Here is an 11,876-nt window from a genome sequence, read left to right as displayed (position 1 = left end):
CGCCCCCGCGTTCTCCCGCGACTGTAGTACGGACTCGGAGTCAGATTTCCACGAAAATTACCCACGCGAAACGGAGAGTAGATCGCGTAGTAAACATACTGTCGCACAAGTCAAGTCACGCGAAGATAATAACAATAAAAAAAAACCCGCGTCAACCGGAGCTAGACCCAAACAGCAGGTATCGTCCGTCCCTGTCTCTCGCACTACGTGCGCCATTTGTAAGAGCGGGAACGAGCACAAGGTTAGTGCGTGCTCAAAGTTTTTAGCCGCGACGATATCTGAGCGTTGGGACTTAGTGAAGGGTGCTAGATTGTGCTATAGATGTTTAGACGTGAATCACCGTAGGCCGTTTAAGTGTAAATACGTCGCGTGCGGTGTAAACCAGTGCGAAGCCGGACACAGTAAGCTGTTACACGGACTGAACGCGGCCGCGCCCGCGAACGGTAACAGTACGCCGGCCGTATCTGTAAACAATATTAGACTCCCGCAAACGTATCTCAAAGTCATGCCTGTGGAGGTGTCGGGACCTTTAGGTACCGTACAAACCCTCGCGCTATTAGACGAAGGCGCGGCAATGACTTTAATGCTGCACGAGACAGCCGATAAAATCGCGCCTCGCGTACGCGGAGAGACGTTAGAAATTGAAGGAATAGGCGGCGTAGTTAGAGACCCAGACTCGTACGCGCTACAGGTCGCGATTAGGGGTTTTTGTAGCCGACATTTGGAGTTAATGGAGGTGCTCACGATAGGCGATATAGGTATAGGTTCGCAAGGCGTACCACGTGACTTAGTAGACAAGTGCGAACATTTGTCGAAAATCGCGGACGAGTTAAGTTACCCTACGGCCGTACCTACTATCGTGATAGGTCAAGATAACTGGCACCTCATCATTTCTCGGCAAGTCATAGACGGCCCGCCTAACCTTCCCGTCGCGAGTCTAACCAGATTAGGATGGGTTCTACACGGCCCAGACCGAACGCGTCGCGCCGCGGTAAATTTTGTGGGGCATGCACGGCCTAAAACCGCGGACGACGAAGCTTTAGAGCTCATGAAACGGCATTTCGACATAGAATCGTTAGGCGTTTCACAAAAGTTGCCTCGGGCCGATCCCGACCAACGAGCGCTAGACTTATTAAAAGCCACGTGCGATAAGATACCGGGGGAGAATCAAGATGTAAAGTAATCAAGAGGTATCAAGATGCTCTGGTTCCAACACGCCTCCCTCAACCATAAGATTTCCATGAAATATTTCACTTTGCTAAAATAATCTACTACTTAATACAAGGGTTCTCAAAGTTGAGTGGGCTCTGACCCACCTAACAAAACTGATATTTTTTGGGGCCCAACTCGAGACGCCTTAAAAAGGGGGTATAAATTAGTATTGGTGACCCTTAGATTTCCTAGTAGTTTCAGGCTCCACTTAATATTCGCTCGGGACCCACCAATGGGTCGCGACCCCTAGTTTGGGAAATGCTGTACTAAGTACTAACGCGTATAATTAATTTTCCAGATCCAACTATCAGACATGGTAGACGCCGCACCAGAGCAAATCTTCGACAGCTCCCTAACGTTCACCCACGTACGGAACCCCGTGCCCGACGGTGCCCTCACGCTCTGCCCCATGGAAATACGGTCTGTCTTCATCAACAAGACTTTGAAACATGGCTGAACTGTAACACCCTGACAGAAAACGCGTAAGGACGGTTGGTTAAGAGGAACCCATAATCATAGACTAGGAATCCTCTAGACGGAGCTTAGAATAATTGGCTACTTTCCTACTAGTCAAATCAGCTTCTTTTTTAGAACTGTCAAAACGATTTGCTAATATAGAATTTATATGAAAACGTGTATAATAACGTCACGGTCAACTCACCAACTTTTAATATTTCAGTCCGATTTATTAAATATAAATTGTGGTTAAAAATATGTAACTGCTATCATTGTTTTTCTAATAATTGTCTGTTGTTTTATTTCGTGCACAGTGTGAAATAATTTATTTGAAGTAGAGGAAAGCACCCAATTATTTCATGATACCGATGCTGCCAAAAATACAAGGGTGAGGGGGACGAGGTGAGCGAGTCCCGTGCAGTGATTGGTCCGTTCAAAGACACGGGCGTCACACAAAGACGCTTGACTCGAAAATGGAGTAAAACTACCGTATATTTGTGGCAGAGGGGGTAGCGCTACTATGCTCAGTCTGGAGGATGTCTTGTCTGTGACCCTGACAGAAAACGCGTAAGGACGGTTGGTTAAGAATATTAACCCATAATTAAGCAAGGGGAATAGATTTACCACCTTTTGAACTCTATCTCCTTTAGATAAGGTTTAAAATCTAAAACAACTCACGACCTCGATCCTATTAAGGATAGTGCGCAGCGAGCGCGTAGTTGTGCACGTGCGCGTGCACTAAAATCTCTAGAGTAGAAACAGTGTCGTCGAAAAAAATGCAAGAAATTTACTGAAGAATTGGAATAAAATGAAATTGGAATTATACTGAGCAACTTTTACTGTGGGACCAAACCCGAAATCGCGAAAAAATCATTTGGCTGTTTCATACATTTTGGCTGGTCCATTTTCTATGGGAGGGTAATTGTTTATTTCGCGATTTCGGGGTTGGTCAGATAGTAAAAGTTGCTCAGTATAATCCCAAAACCGCCCTGTCAACGGGAATGCAGTTATTTTTTTAACCAAAGTAATTATCAATAATTCAATCAAAAGATGAGATTTTTGAAACAGAACAGTGTTCACTACACCGTTTCCAAAAATAGAAGGAAATTATCAATTCGTTAACTGCATTTGTTAACTTTAAACATTTCTACATTCTGCGATAACACAGCGTTACGTAGTTTGCGTTTAGTACAGCGACATCTAACGGCATATTGGGACACCTATATTACTTAAACCTTATGGACTTAAAGGACTGCGCAAAGAGTATTGTGAATTGTAAGACTGATGGCAAAAAGAATAGAAAGTATAGAGGGGTCCTGTCATTGTAAATTTTGTAGTCACAGTAAATTTACTGCCATCTATCGACACACGACTAAAACTCATAATGAAAGTGTATATAATTATCGAAAAAATGTATATATATGGGTAAATGATTTTATTATTTTTATATCATTTTGATCCATGTTCATTCACTGATATCTATGTGTTAAAATTGTTAAATATGAAACGGTGTCGTCACGCCATCTAGCCGACCATAGACCAAAGGTGTGTGCGCCATCTATCCGAGAATGACTTTTTCTTGATTTCCGAGGCACGTTTTTTGCTTATTTATTCATCTTATACGAAGTTACATATGTCTTTGCTAAAACCTTATGGACTTAAAGGACTGCGCAAAGATTATTGTGAATCGTAAGACTGACGGCATTATACATAATCATCTGTCAAACGTAAACAATTTGGGCTCTTTTTAGACCCACCCCAAACTAGGGTTTTTTGAGTGTTGGCGTCTTGTCCACGCTATGGAAAATGGCGTCGCTGCGCAGTCGCGCCAACGCAACGTTGCGTCGAGCAGGAGCCGTAGAGTTGACTAAACTGCAAAACGTAATTAAAGACCAAAAAAAACTGGTCAAGTGCGAGTTCGGACTCGCGTTTCAAGGGTTCCGTACATCACACAATTTTCAACTTTTTTTTTTGTAAGTATATGAAACGTGACGTGAGTGAAACGTCTTGAATAACCCGAATGGCTCAATCAAAAACCAGATGAAACATGAAGTTTTCTGGCGTGGTGGCTTATTATATAATTAAAAAGATAAAGATGAAAAGATAAGAAATAGTTTATTCAAGTAGGCATATTACAATGCGCTTATGAACATCAAATAAACCTTTACCGGCTCCAACCGTACACCTCTGCCCCGAGAAGATTTAAAGTAGCTTAGACAGGAAGATTAAATGCCGAGCAGTAGTACAAAGTACAAGTGTCCAAATGCGAAGACTGAAGACCGAGCTCCGCCTAGGAGCTATAGCTCAGAGCGTCCGACGGGTCGAAGAGATAATACCTACAGGATGGCCAAAAAATAAGTACATTCCCGTAGCCGGGGCGGTTTTAGAATTATACTGAGCTTTACAACTTTTACTATGGGACCAACCCCGAAATAGCGAAAAAAAAAGTGTATCCTCATATAGAAAACAGACCAGCCAAAATGTATGAAACAGCCAAATTTTTCCTCGCGATTTCGGAGTTGCACGTTGGCAACGGGAATACACTTAGTTAATTTTTTGGCCACCGTGTATAGTGCTTTTTTTAAAACACGTAACAATAGTAGCCTAATCAATCAGTACTACAAGTACCAATGCGGCTGTGTGCCAGATACAGCCTATAGTCGCATTTCTTGTCGTCATTCCGACTCGCGCTTGAAGCTAAAAGCACGCTTCTTCGGGACGCTTCGGGGTTTCGGCCTTATGCGGATATCGGCCTAGGGCCTTCGCAATAGCTGTCTACATCACGTTTCACTTAAACCATTGCGGCTGTGTCCCTAAAAAACCTAAACCGCATTTTTGTTCTTAAATCCGACTCACGCTTGACTGTAGATTTCTAATAGGTTTTCCTGTCATCTTTAGGTAAAGAACTATTTTGTGTTTTTTTTTCCGAATTTCAGACCCTGTAGTTTCGGAGATAGAGGGGGGGAATGGTCATTTTTTGTCTATTTTCTTGAATAACTTCTAAACTTTTTATCATAAATTTATAAAAAAAATATATTTGAGATTCTCACAATGAGCTCTTTCGTTTGATATGTAACACGATATAGTTTGCAAAACTAGGTTTTTAAATTTTATCTTTAACCCCCTAAAAGTAGCCCTTATGTTTAAAATTCATTTGTTGACGTTACATATCCGTCTTTGGGTCACAGACTTACATATGTGTACCAAATTTCAACCTAATTGGTCCAGTGATTCGGAGCAAATTGGCTGTGACAGACGGACGGACAGACAGACGCACGAGTGATCCTATAAGGGTTCCGTTTTTTCCTTTTGAGGTACGGAACCCTAAAAAGTAAGAAATGTTGCCATTTTTTAATATCGCGTCTTGTATTTATGTACAAATAAGTAAATAAAAGTACTTTTTTAAATAGTAGGAGTAAAATTACTAATGAATAAATTATCTTAGCGTGATTATTTATCAAAAGGAATTTATAATTTTTCAAACAAATTGTTGCAGTGGCAACATTGTCTTACTTTTTTTGGTCTTGAATTACGTTTTGCAGTATACTTAAAGTCTATTCCAATAGAACTTGCAAACTATGTAAACAAACAACGCAATTTTGATTTATCACTGTTTCTCTTTGAATTTTCACACCACCTCATCAAATACCATTGAAACCATATACATATACACTATTGAAACGATCCGTTCCGTAAAATACATAAATATGTAACTGTATCTTGGATATTCAATTAAAAGTTTAAAATGGTTTCATAAGTTAGGTTAATAGGACATGATGGAATGGCGGTTTTGTTTCTTTTAAATTCTACAATTGTCTATGATGGGTAGTGTTGTGACTAAAGTTTGTAATATAAACCCGCTACACACTACCCAACCCACGCTCTGTACCTACCGCCACGGTTATAAAATACATCAATACATGATTCTTAAGTACTAATTTGTCTTCTGATCGTGATTATACAAATTAAAAATAAGTAACTACTTGATTTTTACTTTTGGTATTTTATTATTCGATATGGTTTGACATTAGTAAAGTAGTATGTAGGCAAGGCCTGTTCACTTCCTAAGAAAGTTATGTCCCCAAATAATTGCGCATGTGTGCGCCTGAAGCTTCTATGTGTGCGTTGGCCTCCGAGAAAAAGTTGCGAGTAATAAAAATAAAAACATTTTTCTACAGCAACATTGCTCCCAACTCTGATTTAAATTAATTATCACGAATTTTATACATAATTAATCATATAACGGGACTTAAAATGCTTAAAACTTAATTACACGCGATTAAGTTTTATAATGAATATTTGCTTCCAACTGTCTTTATCAATGTTCATAAAATATATGGAGGGTAGGTACGTCTACCCACCATAATAAAAAAATATATTTGTCAATGACTCTGTCCAACTGCTGTGGTTAAAGTTCATAACGAACATTTTATTTATTAAATCTTTAAATAATAAATACAACGTAGCGGTACAACCACTTAAGACTGTAAGTCTGTACCTACATAGATTACAGCAATGCACATAGAAAATGTGCTAAATGCGGAGCAATGGCTGTTGAAGCAGCCAGAGTGAAATTTATACAGCTTTAGTGGGTTCAGAAGGAACCGAGTCATAACGCATCTGGAAAGCGTATTAATTAACCGTGAAGAAATGTATGAATACAAGTTAGAAATCTGTGTAAAATGCCGTGTGTAAAGTGTAGTGTATCTGTGTGTAAAGTGTAATAGGTAGGCATGCCTAATGTTATTTGTATAATACTGAAAACTTTGTGAATGCGCTTTATTAATGTCTATTTTTAAGTTGTCAGGGTTTAATTTTCAGTGTATATTTCTATATGTAAAACATAATACAATGTTATTAACATAAATATGCCTTTTATTTAAATCAATAGATAATACCACAAACAAGGGGTAATATTTGCATCTTTCATATATTTCGTGATATGAAGATAACAAATATGTTTATCAACATAATTACTATATACCTATAATACCAATACCCGCCAGGCTAAACCGGTTGTTAACTTTAGTTCCATTGGTAAACATCGAGGGCGCCAGTAGTATAAACGTATAAACGGTTGGGGACATTTTTTTGTATGGAGTTACCGTTCTTCTCCTAGTGAGTATTATATTCTTTGTATGTAGGAGTCTTGCCCATCACTAGTAAATTGATCATTCAGAGACAATTTCAATATGGCGGTTTGTTTACATAGTTAGCAAGTTCTATTGAAATAGACTTTATAGACGCCAACGCCCAGGAGACGAGACGGGAACGTGCACATAATAATATTTAGGATAAATACAGAATCTGTATCCTTAATCAAGACGAGTATGTATAGAAGTTAGCGTAGGATATACCGAAGTACTAAGTGACTTCAACTTAGGGATTAATTGGGTGAATCAACTTTTTCTTGTCACTAGTTGCCATGGTTACGGTCTCCTGGGTCACTCTTAAAATACTAGTTATTTCGTATTTAAATGAACCAAACTTGAATTTTTTGGTAGTTACTAGGCCTTTCAGAGGCGTAGCTAGAGGATATGGCGCCAGGGGCAGGCACCAAATTTGCGCCCCCCCCCCCACACAAACGAAATGAACTTCAAAAGGGTTACTTTTTTTTAACTAAAATTTACTTTTAATTTAGACAATGCAGTGTATATGTGTTTTTTTAATACATCGGCAGGCGTGGCTCACTCCGCGATGTCGTCGCTTTGCTACAGGCAGTTAAAAGTCCATCCGTTCGACCCCAATTTTGGGGTTTGCCATAAGCCGCGCGTGGCGCTGTCGCCACCTAGCGGCCATATCTGCGCTGATCGTGACAGACGCGTTTTGTTAGAGAGTGAGTCTTCTGTAACTAGTACTATTATTTATTCTGTGACATCGGTGGGTAACATGTTTACGACCCACCTGATGGTAAGTGGTCACCGCATCATATGGACGTCTACACTCCAAAAGAGTTACAAGCGCGTTGCCGACCATTTTAAAACTTATGCACTTTTTTGGAGATCTCCATACTGTAGCCTCTCGAGAAAAAGGAACTTAATCAATTTATTGTGGAATGAGCTCCCTTTTTTCGACAAATTTCCTCCCGACCACTGTGGAAGGAATTCCTCTTAAACCGCACAGTACGCGACCATTTAGGTTCTAGGGTGTGAGGATAAACACTCTGCCTATCCTAATACGGCGAGCGGTGCAGTGATGGCAAGCTGTCATCGTTGGCAACTAGGCAGCATGTCAAACAATTCTTCAGACAACAGCTCATTGTACTTACCTACGAGCGGTAGAGAACATCCTGTATACAGGGTGGCTAAAAAATAACTGTATTCCCGTTGCCAGGGAGGTTCTGGGATTATAATGAGCAACTTTTACTATGGGACCAACCCCTCAGTCGCGAAAAAAAAATTTGGCTGGTTCATACATTTTGGTTGGTCCATTTTCTATGGGAGGGTAAACTTTTTTTTTTGAGATTTCGGGGTTGGTCCCGTAGTAAAAGTTGCTCAGTATAATCCCAAAACCTCCCTGGCAACGGGAATGTAGTTATTTTTAACCAGCCTATATAGGAATCCCCGTACCTACTGTCGTCCGATAGACAACATGTCACAGATATGCAGCAGCAGCTATTGGAGTAGGTTCCGTCTACTACGGCTCATATATATGCGCCTGCCGGACAAAGGGCTAGGGATCCATTTGCATAGGTAGTCTCTTGGACTGTCCATAAAATGGTAACTTCCCGACAGGAGACCCCTGAGGGAAAAGACGCGCTAACACGGAACACAGCTCTGAACTCTCTGAAGCACTCGGCCCGCTCGCCTTATAAAATGAAAGCATAGCAACTCCTACCGAATATCCCTCTGCTTGATAGAAGTTTCTGGCATAGAGTATTCGCACTGAAGGATGGTGGGCGGTAGGGCGCTACCGTCGTCTTTTAAGGTCGAGTTCTAGGCAAAAAAGAGTACCTAAAAGATCGGCTTTCTCTTTGCTTTTCTGAGCTGTGGGCCAGATTACCAGGATGAGGGGTAGTCTTTTGCCCATTTTGGCGCCCCCCCCTTGGACGGCGCCCGGGGCACTTGCCCCCTCCAACCCCCCCCTAGTTACGCCTCTGAGGCCTTTCCATAATGGGACATCTACTAAGCACGTTTGTAGAACATGGTACAGCAGCTCTTCTAACAAGCTACTATTGTCTCCTGGCTGATGGGACAGAATAACAACAAGAAATAGTTGATCGACCCAATTATTCTATCCTAACGACTGGAAGAAATTCATCAATTTCTAAAACAAAAACAGGATTCAATTACTGTACTATTAGAAATAGGATGGGAGGGATGTAGTGCATATACTTGGAAACATTCGACCTATGCCGCTGTGGCCCGGTGGCCGAATGGCACAGGCATCTGCCACTATAGCAGAGGACGCTGGTTCGATTCCAGCCTGGGGCACTGGAGGCTTTGATCACTTTTTCTTAGTGTATGACATGTATTACAGTTAATTGACTTTAAACCTTATTCCTACGAGATACTAACATAGGTCTACCACATTGTCAGTTCAGTGTGATGCTGTTAGTGCTATGAAACAGTTTATTATAGCTTAAGAGATATGTTATGTCGATAATATTATATTCAATTGTCAGATTTATAACGAACTGATTAACCTTTTCGACGCCGCGTCAAACACATAAGCAGTCACTCGGACGCCACGTCACCGAAGTGTCAAAACTGAAATTGAACTTTATGCATAAGCACCTAGGTCTATGTTGCTCTGTGGTCTATGACCGATTAATCCGTCTTTGGCGTTGGACCTGCGGTGCGGATATATCGGTCATTGGCGTCCAAAAGGTTAACACGCTTTATTACAAATGTGCTGGTTGCAACAAGTTTCCGCGTCTGATAAATTTCATAGGAATTAAAGTTTCTATCTTGGGAATGTCTGCATGAGATGATTCCATTGATGTGGAAAGTTTAGCTGTATTGAAAACGTGGCACATTAGTAGTTAAGCTCTTGGGCTTATATTATGTGTGTGATGATTTGATGAATAGTATTTTGATTGTTTTTAACATGGACATATATATTACTTCGTAAGGACGCGGCTAACGAGCACTAAAAAGGGGGCCGCTACATGGGTGTGATATTTGCATTTATCACACCACGGCGCTCAGTCGTGTGGCGAATTGCGCAGTAGAAAGTTGTCACGCAGCATAACACAAAAATGCCTTATTGCGTTGTAAAAGGGTGCAAAAACCATTATAGGAAGTATAAGAAAAAAAATGGGATCTCATATAATCGGTAAGTAATTTCCAATTAGGTTTATTTATTGCTTAAAACCAATTTTAAACGATAATTTTATTTCATTCTCACTCGCAACTGATGTTCGCTCGTACGTCATAGCGCTAATACATTAACCTTGTAAGGACGTCATTTCTCTTTGACAGTTATTATGAAGTAGAAATGCATAATGCGTAATTTGTATAGGTAAATTTACTTAAATATGATTAGTTGATTACCTACCGGATATAATTACCGAAATTAAAGTAAGTACCTATTGTCTGTCTTACAGAGTTTGTTCCCGTTTCTTTTACATAATTATTAAAAACGTTCAAAATAACAAGATCAAGTATTTGTTATTGTTTTATTCGTTGACTTAGGTACCTAGTATATTAATTCTTGTCAGGTATAAGTTTTTAATTAACTGTAGGTAAAACTCAAAAAAAAAAAAAACAGGTGAGCGCTAGAAACAAAGCGCGCATTTTCAAACACCGATTAATTCACATCGCTGTATTTATTACTTTCCATTACCTAGGTACTTATATTTTTTCATCATTATTGTGGACAGGTGGCACGCTCTCGTTTCGGAGGCCAAGCTTCTCTTTGGATCACTGAGCCAAAATAGTTAGTTTGTATTGCTGTATAGATTCCTTCTTTTTTACTCTACCTGTTTGGCAAGCAAGAAACTGACAGAAATAGTTGTTCGCCGCATTTTACGCGCGAAAGCTCCTCCCGAGCTTATCGAATTGTACTGCTGTAGCTAGTAGCTCGGCCAACTTGTCGACCTTGACAAAGCCGGCTTACACAGGGCGGCACACCGTACGGCGCGAATGTTTAAAATATTGCATTGCCGCCTGAGACGATAATGACATCACGAAATAACGTAGAAGAACGGAAACTTAGAAGGATAAGTTCGCCCATTTTAATACAATAAATATCGTTTTGATTAACCATAAACTTATTCGACGCTCCTCTGATATAAACCGCGAATAAACTTAACAAGCCTTGTACGCCCGTACAAAGTTATCGCGAGAGTCGAGCTCACACAGTTGTACGCAGTGTGTAACAGATGGCGCTTTTTTGCTGATATGATGATCGCAACAGGCAATTCGTATGCATGCGCTCATCCATAGTTTATATCTATGGTTTTTAATGTTTACTTTTAGGGTGCGAAAATATTATTTGTTGTAAATATATGTGTCGGGGATGTCGGCATATTTATTTGTGCATCATTATACATATATCAACCCTTTTCCAGACAGCACCAATATAGAGTCAGACCAAGATAACTCAGCAGACGTAGATAAACGTCAAACTTCTATGAAATTATGATATTTAAAATAACACTTGTACAGTCTGTGCTATCAAATTCGCTGCCGAGTTAGCTTGGTCTTACTCTAAAATAGAAGACATATCGCTGGCCCAATATTACAGGGTTCTATGTTTCACTATTATCGAACTGAAATTTGAACATTGTCATAGTGACATTAAGTCGAATTTCAACTCTCTTGAAAATGTAACATAAAACCCTGTAATATTGGGCCAGCGATATTTCAAATAGTTAAGCATTTCCAGAGACGAAGTCCAATCTCATTTGGACTTTAATTAGCAAGTAATACTAAAGTTGAAATACCGTTTAAATGTTTGAGATGGTTAAATAGTTCTGCATGAAAAAGCGTTAAAATAAAATAGCGTAAGTGGCAACTTTTAAGACCCCTTTTCACATTGAAAGGCACATATTTGTCCATTAGGTTAAAATATTATTTGATTGTTTTCTGATTTAATTATTTTTGTATTTGACAACTATCCCACAAACATGTAAAGATGTATAAAATGTATTTATATAGTGAGAAACGATCTCAGCAATCTTTAGTAATAAAATAATAATCGTGTAATAAATTACCTATATATGAAATTATAAAAATAGCTGGTTTTTAATAATCATAGTAATA

General features: G+C 39.7%; 1 long non-coding RNA gene across 1 annotated transcript; it reads left to right on the top strand.

The window, feature by feature from the left end:
• The first annotated feature begins 3,674 nt into the window (after positions 1 to 3,674).
• On the top strand, positions 3,675 to 11,379 carry LOC134673214 (uncharacterized). Its single transcript, XR_010099435.1, has 2 exons — positions 3,675 to 5,710; positions 6,813 to 11,379. It is a non-coding gene; the product is annotated as an uncharacterized LOC134673214 (long non-coding RNA).
• Positions 11,380 to 11,876: the final 497 nt, after the last annotated feature.

This window comes from Cydia fagiglandana, chromosome 18 (assembly GCF_963556715.1).
Source record: "Cydia fagiglandana chromosome 18, ilCydFagi1.1, whole genome shotgun sequence".
Classification (NCBI taxonomy): Eukaryota; Metazoa; Arthropoda; class Insecta; order Lepidoptera; family Tortricidae; genus Cydia; species Cydia fagiglandana.
Note: the sequence above shows the minus strand (reverse complement) of the source record. Positions and strands in the feature narration are given on the sequence as shown.